We start from the raw sequence: 10291 nt of genomic DNA, 5'->3' as shown, positions 1-10291 counted from the left end.
AATTGATGCGTTCAGATAGTTTATGCATGTCACAAGTTTTTCGTGATGAAGCCAAGTATAATTCCACCGCGAGTTTCTCAGAATGATCCGAGGTCGAACGCAGGGATTTGCGATGTTTGTTTGTGCTACAATGAAGTGATATATGCGATCGTAAAAAAATTAAGATTGTGAAGTGCTAGGGAGTAAAATGCAATGATAAATGATCAAACAGGTAAATAAAGCTGAAATTGTGCAAGGTATGTGTGAGTAAATGTGATGGCAAGTCTTGTGGATAGAAACACAGAGTGAAACGGGTTAGGGAAAAAGATTATCGGAAGTTTTTCAATCCTGTTGAGGATGCAACTAAGGTTCCATCTTCCCTTGGCTTACACCTCTCGGTGATCTCCTGCGTTAACTAAGGTTGTTTCCATCTTTAGAAATACTTTTTGCTTTAGTTAACGTATTCTATCAACCTTCTTTCTAAAGGTGGATTAACATCTTCACTTCTGCTCTCGTAGGTGAAGATGCCATTGAGCATACATTAAATACACTTAGCTGACTTCTTCAACATGGATTGGCTTACTCGCCCAATTCTTCCCCACCACTCTAGAGGTTTAGTGACTCATGGTGAAAGAAATGAAGGATGAATGCATAATGGTGAACAGAGAGATAAAGATGAACATGATAGTAGTGATATTAATTGGTAAAGATAAAGCATTTGTAATAAAGATATGAGTGAAAGACAGAAAATGAACAACAAATGATGAACATAAAGTAAGAATAGTCGAGAGCTGTATGTCAGTGTCTTGGCATGGATCCCGATCGGAGCTGCTTGCTTGCCGGTGCGATGGATGAATGGAGGAATGAGGTGGAGAACTTCCTTCTCAAGAGAGTTCTTGGGTGAAGAGTGTTCCTTGCACAAAACTTCTTTTTGCTATTTTCTTTCTTCTTTTTTGTCTCTTTTTCCGTGTGTTCTCGTGCTGAGTGTTGCTATTTATAGATTTTAACACCTCTTACCTCAGTGGTCCCGCTTTGAAAAATTAGTTTTTCCTGTCGGGCCTAGTGGGAATGTCCGCTCTGCTCCACATTCCATTTGTCAGGCCGTACATCAGAAAAAGCTGTGCGATTTCAGAAATCCCCAAGAATGCATTGATCTTTTTGTCAACGAGAAATCGTCCATGTGGTGATACCTGTTACCTGGAAAACAAAGGTTTGGACATCTTTTTTTGCCATCATATTGTAGTCAGCGGGTGTGTTTGCGATACTTTTACAATCTTTGCGTTTCTAAGCAAATTTTACTATGTTCGATGAGACTTTTCCTTCCTATTGCCACATATTCTAAGTAAGATGATATAAATAACTTGTATTTCTACAAGTTATCACTACCAAATCAGACAAGTCCCTAAAAAGGTAGGCATGTTGAGTTGGCAATCTGGCCACTCTCACCCATACTAATCAAAGGACTACCTTCAAGGGCAGGAGTTCCCAAAACACTCAGGATTGAGGTCATGTCACCTATGGTCGTTTAGGTGAGATGTAAGTCTCCAGTATCAGCGGCGTTATATACAGAGACGAATCATTTCGTGGTCCGATCTTATACAAACTCTTTGTATAGGACACCCGCGCTCGCATGTCTCCATATGAATGGTCAGGATCTACCATCTGTAGTGGTTTACAACACTTGCAAACCCTTACAAAGTAGGTCGTATTCGTAGTGTCACCAGGATCAGATATCCTACCTTAATCCTTATACTATAGACCTATTTAAGTTATCACTTAAGGCATGATTCACTTGTATATCTCATATACATGCTTAAGTTTACATATAATAACCATGGAGCTTTGTTTATTGGATATGAGTAAATGCCAGAATGAAATAACACTTATTTTATTTATAAGCCATGTGTATAATTACAAACAACGAGACTCTGAGAGAATTAGGACACCAATTGCAACACCTACTACGTTGAGGTTCCCTCAACACTTTAAGTGGAATTTGTTGGGGTTGATATCCTAAAGTCTCGTTTCCTGTAGTTTGTAAATAGTTTGTACGAACGCTTGTGATGTATAATATATATGATATTTACTTCACATCTTGATTTTGCTCAATTGAATGTTTTATTTGCTTTACCACAAATCAATAAACCTAAAATCCCTGGTTGGCTGTATGTAACTTAAACATGTATGTGGTGACATACAAGTGGATCATGTCTTAAGTGATAACAAAAATGGTCTGTAGTATATGGATATAGGAGGGAAACCTTATCCTGGTAACGCTATGGATGCGGCTCGCTTTGTGGAATAGTTGCAAGTGTTGTAACTTGTCACATATGGTTTAATCCTGATCATTCATGTAGGGGACATGCGAGCAGGGGCATCCTATACAAAGAGTTTGTATAAAACCTGACCACGAAGTGTTAACGTCTCGTTATGTAACACCATTCATGACAGAGACTTCACTTCACTCGGATGACCATAGGTAACATGACCCCAATCCTGAATGAGTTGGGAACTCCTGCCATTGAGGACGGTTCTTTTATTTGCATGGGTGCGAGTGGCTAGGTCACCGACTCAAACCTACCACTTTAGGGATTCATCTTATTTGGGAGCTGGGAACTCAGCTACACAAGATTGAATTTACTCCTTCCCCGATGTAGGGGCAAGTAGATAGATAGCTCACTTAAGGGTTGATTCTAGGGCTTGAACGATGTGGCGCCACATACATTTTCTTGGCTCAAGAGGTGTTCACACATAGTTGGACTATGTTGTATTGTTCATTAGAGGGATCGGTGGTACTTAAGGAATGAGATGTAACTACAGGGGCAAAACGGTAAATTGGCCCAGTTGTACTTACAAGCATCTGTGAAGGATCATGATACTCATGATTGGTTATATCCGATGGATACAGAAATATATCTGTGATAAGAAGAGTTCAACTATTGGTCTTTAATGGAATGTTTGACAGTTAATGGAGGGTGGATCTCGTGGCTAAAGCGTTTAGTAAGCTATTCACGTACCATTAGAGCTTCGAGCCATAGGTCCATATGGTCCCCTTAGTAGCTTGGATAAAGTTGAGAATCAGTTTTTGGGTCAGTTTGAAATGTTCAAATTGACAAGAGGGAGTTCAATTATATTTGATATAATTAAACTAGTTAATTATATATGATATAATTGACTAAATGTACGAGATACATTATTTTGGAAGAAATTAGATATAAATATGATTTATATCAAGTAGAGGAGAAAATACTATAGTAGATATATGATATCAAATTATAGGTTAAGAATATAATATGATTATATTCATTATTTAATTAAATAGGTGGTTATGAGATAATTGGCCGACAATTTCTCTGTAATCGTGAGGAAGTGGGAAAATTGATTTCAATTCTTGTAATTAAAGAATAAAAATGAAAATTGTTTTCATTTGTTTGCAGCAAGACATGGAAAATGCACAAGAGAATCGCTCACGGTGTGAATCCATATGATCACTTAGCGTTGAGAGCCTATACGATACGGCCCATCATCCTAAACGACCGCACACTCGCATCTAAACAATCGCTTAGAGCGCCAAGCAGACCTAAACGATCGCTTAGCAAAACGTACACGATCGTGTACCTTTTCCTAAATGAGAAGCACCTGACTATACGATAGTCATCTACTATCTCCCACTTGCTTGTTCGTACTACTACACGATCGTCTTTTCCTCCTCCCTCTACCAATTCCATCAAAGTCCACCCTTGGATTCTCACTTTGAGAATACCGAGGGCTTCGAGTGGTGGTGTCGTTCCCGGTTGCTGTTGGTTCGTGTGTAGCCGATCGTGTAGATGACCGTGGTGCTGTTAGGCGACTGATTGTTGGGCGATAAGGAACGTATGCTTCTGCTGGACTGAGTTCGAGTGAAGATTGTCTTCAATTGGTACATTTTACTCAGTCTTTTGTATTTTAATTGTTAAAGCATGCTATAATTAGTGTTACAATGCATATCTGTTTGTTAGAATGTATGTGTGGTAATTCTGTCACAATGAAATCGGAAAGATCTGCATCCGCTCATGGATACTCTTGTTTAAGAGTTCCTTCAGATTTGACCTACTAGATGAACCAACATCAGCAACTCTTGTTGAGGTAGTAGGCTCTTCAACAACTCTTGTTGAAGATTCAGTAGTTTCTTTGGAAAGCTCATTCAACACGATTTTGCTTCTAAGTCTGTACTCCCTTATATGATCATTCTCAAGAAAAGTAGCATTTGTCGATACAAACACTTTATTTTCTATAGGATCATAAAAATAACCCCCTCTCGTTCCTTTAGGGTAGCCTACAAATAAGCACAACCTTGAACATGGTTCCAATTTTTTAAGATTAACCTCAAGCACATGTGCTGGGCAACCCCAGATATAGAAATGACGTAAACTAGCTTTACAACCATTTCATAACTCCAAAGGTGTTCTGGCAACACTCTTGGAGAGAACCCAGTTCAGGATGTAAGCTACAGTCTCGACTGCAAAATCCCAAAACGAGTTAGGTAAGGAAGCGTAACTCATCACTAAATGAACCATGTCTAACAAGGTTTGATTTCTTCTATTTAATACACCATTTTGCTGAGGTGTACCAGGTGCTGAAAGTTAGGAAACTATTCCATGTTCTATCATATAGTTCTGGAAATCAGAATCCAAAAGCTTTTCACCTCGATTAGATCGAAGCGTTTTAATCATTTTACTTAATGCGTTTTCAACCTCAGCCTTGAACTCATTGAACTTTTCAAAGGACTCAGACTTATGTTGCATTAAAAAAACATACCCATACCTCGAATAATCATTAGTAAAAGTGATGAAGTATTCATAGCCTCCCCTGGCTCGACATTCATCGGACCACAAAGGTCTGAAAGTACAAGCTCTAGAGGTTCTTTGGCCCTATAACCTTTTCCAGTAAACAACCTTTTAGTCATTTTGCCTTCAAGGCATGACTCGCACACAGATAAAGAATTTTCTTCTAACTCACTTAAAAGTCCATTCTTCACCAACCTCTCAATCCTATTGAGATTAATGTGCCCTAAACGTAGGTGCCAAAGTTGGTGTTTTCTTTAGGAGAAACTTTAAGTTATTTTGTTGAGTTACGACAGTTTTAAACAACTCTATGTTATGTAGGGAATTTATTACTAACGACCTTAGCACATACAAATTATTTTCCAGTTGAGCTGAATATACATCAACACCATTTTTTGAAATAAACACTTTACAGAAAAATGTATTTCATATTTACATTCCAGCAAAGACTTTAGAGAAATTAAGTTCCTCTTTAACTCGGGAACTACATAAACATCATTCAAAATGATAAACCTATTTTGTAAAGTCAACTGGAGACCTCCCACTGCCACAGCTAAGATGGCGTGCCTAGTTCCAACTTGTATCGTCATCTCACCAGCACCAAGCTGCCGTTAGGAACTAATTCCCTAAAATGAAGAACAAACATGGTTAGTGACCCCAAAGCCAATCATCCAGGCAGAATCATCATTCTCCACTAAACAAATTTCCAAAACTAGTAAATCACATTTACCTTATTTGACCTTCTTCTTCTTAGCCAAATAACGTGGGCAATTTCACTTCCAGTGCTCATCCTAGTTACAATGGAAACACTTTCCTTTGTCAACCCTCACTGGTTGCCTACCCCTTGGAGCAGAAGTTGTGGTTTAGTATGTGCCTTCCCCTTACCACTCTTCTTCTTCTTCCACTTTCTGATGCCGGAAGTAGAAGGTGTAGACTTAGCTTTTGAGGTCAAACCTTTATGGATCTTTTTGGATAATGAAGCAACATTTGCCTCACCAACCTTCTTTTTCTTGTTTTTCAGCAAAGATTGGAAAGTCTGCAACTCATTGAGTAGAGTTGTAAGGTTATAATCAACCCTGTTCAGAACAACGTTACTTACGAAATGAAGGAAGCTTTCTGTTAACGACTCGAAAATAATGCTAACCTAGCTAGCCTCATCGATGCTTGATCCATTCATCTCCGCCACGTTGAAGTGGACCAGCATGTTGAGAACATGTTCCCGAAAAGATGTTCCCTCCTTCATACACGAATTGAAGATGTAGTTCAAAGCGTCGTGCTTGAGCTACATGGACGGTTGTCTAAACATTCCCCTCAGCGACTCCATGATCTAACGTGCATTGATCATGGGCTCATGCTTCTTGGCCAAAATGTCATTAAGAATGGCCAAGATATACGCTCAGGCCTTTTCGTTCACCCGTGTCCAGCGCTCATACTCGTCTCGAACGTTTCAAGCAGCGTTAAAAGGTGGAATAAGAGAACACTCCTCCATAAGGACGAACCTCAAATCATCGATGATCAAAATCGTATTTATCGTGTTTTTCCAACTAGCATAATTCTGGCCAGTCAATTTATCAGCGACAAGTAGTGATAAAGTGGCGGTAGCCATAATTAAAATTGATGGAAAATTAATAAATGTAATAAGTCTACTTGTATTAAACCACTTTTAACACAAATCAAATTTTAGCAAAATAGTTATAGCGTACCCTAAGTGACATCTATTTTGCAATGATGCTCCAGTGAGGTAGGACAAAAGTCACCGTAGGGTGATCAAGTGCCCCTTCACTGGAATGAGACAATCTCAACCATTAGATAGAAATAACTCATTGTAACTAAATCTAATAGTCATCATTGTTCGGTCCAGAATTTGTTAACATCCTTAACAATTTTGTGTAAGTGTGACCCCTCATTTAGATCCTAGAGTCCCGCCCTAATGAGTCAACCTTAGGGAAAAGAGGACAAGAGACTAAAACAACTCTATCCATTTCTGGAGATCAGATAAAGAGTTGTGCAAAATAACCATCCTTTAGGGGGATACTCCCAGGGTGCCATGAGGCGATGAACTAAAACTTTATCCAACCTAATGAGAGAGACCGAGGGATATGTTGTCACACTTCCCGTTCCCACTTACTATGAACATTCTCTCCATTCACCTTGGTATTGATCTACCCAAATGTCATCCGTAGGGGGACACTTCGAGGGTGCCTCTAGGCCGAGGATAGATCTCACGGTGTGAACATTTTAGGGAGATACGTGTAGAGGTAAAATGAAGTATCATATACCCTTATTACCTTCCACTGAATGTTCTATCTAGGGATTCGTTAACTTAGAAAATCCGACTACTGATTTTAACTAAGTGCTTTGTTTAATTTGCTAAAAAACAACATTTTCTTTTGATGATTAAACAAGTTTGATTCAAGTCTTATTAAAAACTTTAACAGACTTTCATTAAATTTGCATGCATGTAACAAATCTATCTAATTCACCTCTCCAGGTAGGTTCCCAGATAGGGGTGCGACGTTTTTATCGACTCAAGTACCCCAGCCTAGCTAGAACCAACCTTAGCCAAAAAGGCCCTTATAGATACATTTATTATATATTTAATATTTTATTAGTCAATTTAATCATATTAAACCAAATTAAAAGATTAAACTTAGGTTTCTAATCTTATTAGAAACGTGATCTTAGGTCTATCTCAATCAAATTTTAGAACACGTTTAAAACATGATTAAAACCTAAGGTGTGCATGCAACTCTTTATTATTGATTTTAATTCTAATTTCATTAATTATAACTCTTATAAAAAATGAAACAATTAAAATCATCCACTAAGCTAGACGTTCACAAGGTATTTATAACTTTTATAAATAAACCTAAGTGTCATGCTTCATGCAATGTTCATTCATTACTAATATATAATTTTACATAACAAGTAATGAACTAAGCATACAATCCTGCTAACATACAACCTTATATTATAACATTTATAATATAAATGATGCATGGATATGCTTTAATGCATGCATATATTATAGCTCTAATATTATATGATGCATGAGAATGCTTTAAGTAATTTAATCATGCAAACTAATATATTATAACACTTATAATATAAAGATGATGCATGAAATAAAATACATAACCTATGGTGGGTTTTAAAACTATATGACATACATTATGTCATATAATATAAACATACATCACATGCACATTTAACAAAAGTTGATGGACCGGGATAATTGTCTCAAAACCAAAAAAAAAAAAAAAAAAGCTAAACTATTACAAAAGTTAGAGTCAAGAGGTTCGAATAGGTGAACTAGGTCTTGAACCGCCCGCCTTGAAGTCACGTCATTTGATCATGTAGCGAAGCTTTTTTATCATCAAGTAATGCACGTCGAGTGTAAACGATCGCGTAGCTTAGGATTATGCGATAAGCATGAAAGTCCATATGATCGTGCAGCGCGTGTAGCTAACGACTATGTGATGAGCATGATAGTCTACACGATTGAGTAGCAAGCGCCGAGTATCGTATACCTTGCGATTGTGTAGCTACTAACTATGCGATGAGCATGATAGCCTACACGATCGTTTAGCGTGCATGTCTTGCGTTCGAGTATCAAATACTATACGATCGTTTACCCCCGAACGTCTACGCGATCACGTATCCAATGCAACGCGATTGAGTAAACTCTTTACATGATCGCGTAGCATTAGCTATGCGATCGTTTAAAAAATATTACAAGATCAAGTAGAACATTTCTACACGAACGAATAGCCGAATCTAAACGATCGCCTATCTTGAGCTACACGATGTGACCATCGTTTTGTCTTCTCCATCGAAGCAAACTGCAACTCTTTGTGCTGAAGCTTCTTCATAAACGACCCAATAAAAAAAAAAAAAATGAATACAGACTCGATTGTAAGAAATTATGCCAAAAAACGCAGGGGCTCTTACAATTAACTTTTGTAAACTTAAAACGAAAGCATCAAAATAGAAAACGATCCCGAAATTATCTATCGACAACAACCACAAATATTTAACACTTAAACGCATTGCAGAAACTTAAGATCCACCTAGCTGTAAACGATATTGAATACAACAAATGGAATTTGGTAGTCAGAATACAACCTGACTCTGATACCAATTGAAGGAACTCCATGTTCAAAGAACCTTTGAGTTGAAGCGGATCGTCCAAATCCAATTGTGACTGAATGCATACGTTTACAAACATACAATAACAGATTATGCATCAAACTTAAATTACAGCATGCTTTGAAATAAAAACAAAGGATCAAGAGACTATATCTTTGAAGAGCCGTTCTTCAAGTAAATCCCTCAATCTAATGCATTCACGAATGCAATGTACAAGTCTCGAACTCGCTTGAACAAGTACCACGCAGTAACTCGATCCTCGAACCAAATAAGACACTACCACTTGGATACTTTCGTATTTTCGGTGTGAGAATCCAGGAGTGGTGGGCTCTGACTAATTTTGGTTAGAGGGAAAGTTTAGTGTGTAGGAGGAAGACGATCGAGAAAGGAATAAAACTATCGTGTAGACGAATGAGTCTATCGCATAGACTTTCTACTCGATTGTTTAGTCTCTCAAGTGATCGTATGGTAACTCGATTGCCAATCGTGTCTCGTGTTCACTTGTCTTTGGAATAATTAAAATAATTTTATTTATTTCAATTTTCCATAAAACTAAATAACTACCCACTAAAGGTAGTTATGAAGAAAAATGTGTTAATTATCAAATAATTAATAAGTATAAATAAATATGATAACTAACTTATCATATTATATTTATAACCTATAGTTTTAATATTGCATCATATACAATATATAAATACCATAGTTCTTTTTCTCTATTTTATGGCATTTAATATAAATTATATTTATATTAAATTTAATAACTATGAATCTAATTCATAGAAAATTTATTTGAATCATATTCAATATTTGTTCCTCCATTCAAACAATAATGTATCAAATACATTATATCAATTATATCATATATAATTGAATTAATTTAATTATATCATATATAATCAAATTCCTTCTTATTAATTTGAACATTTCAAATTAACCCAAAAATTGATTCTCAACTTAAATCCATTGAGCTAATAAGGGGACCTTATGGACTTGTAGCTTAAAGCTCCAACAGTACATGAATAGCTGATTAAACTCTTCAATCACATTATCCACCATCCGTTAACTGTCAGGCACTCCACTAAAGACCTACAGCTGCACTTTTCGCACTACAAATATATTTTTGTGTCCTTTGGATATAACCAATCAACAGTACGATGACCCTTCACAAATCGCTCGTAAGTACAGTTGGGCCAATTTACCATTTTTCCCCTGTAGTTACATCTAACTCCTTAAGTACCACTGATCCCTATAATGAACAATAGATGATAGTCCCACTATGACTGAACCCCTCTCGGCCAAGAGAGGGTGTGGCGCCACATTGTTCAAGCCACAGAATT

This window comes from Benincasa hispida, chromosome 9 (genome assembly GCF_027475165.1).
Source record: "Benincasa hispida cultivar pf3 chromosome 9, pf3_genome.v1.1, whole genome shotgun sequence".
In the NCBI taxonomy this organism is placed as follows: Eukaryota; Viridiplantae; Streptophyta; class Magnoliopsida; order Cucurbitales; family Cucurbitaceae; genus Benincasa; species Benincasa hispida.
This window is presented reverse-complemented; position numbering follows the sequence as displayed.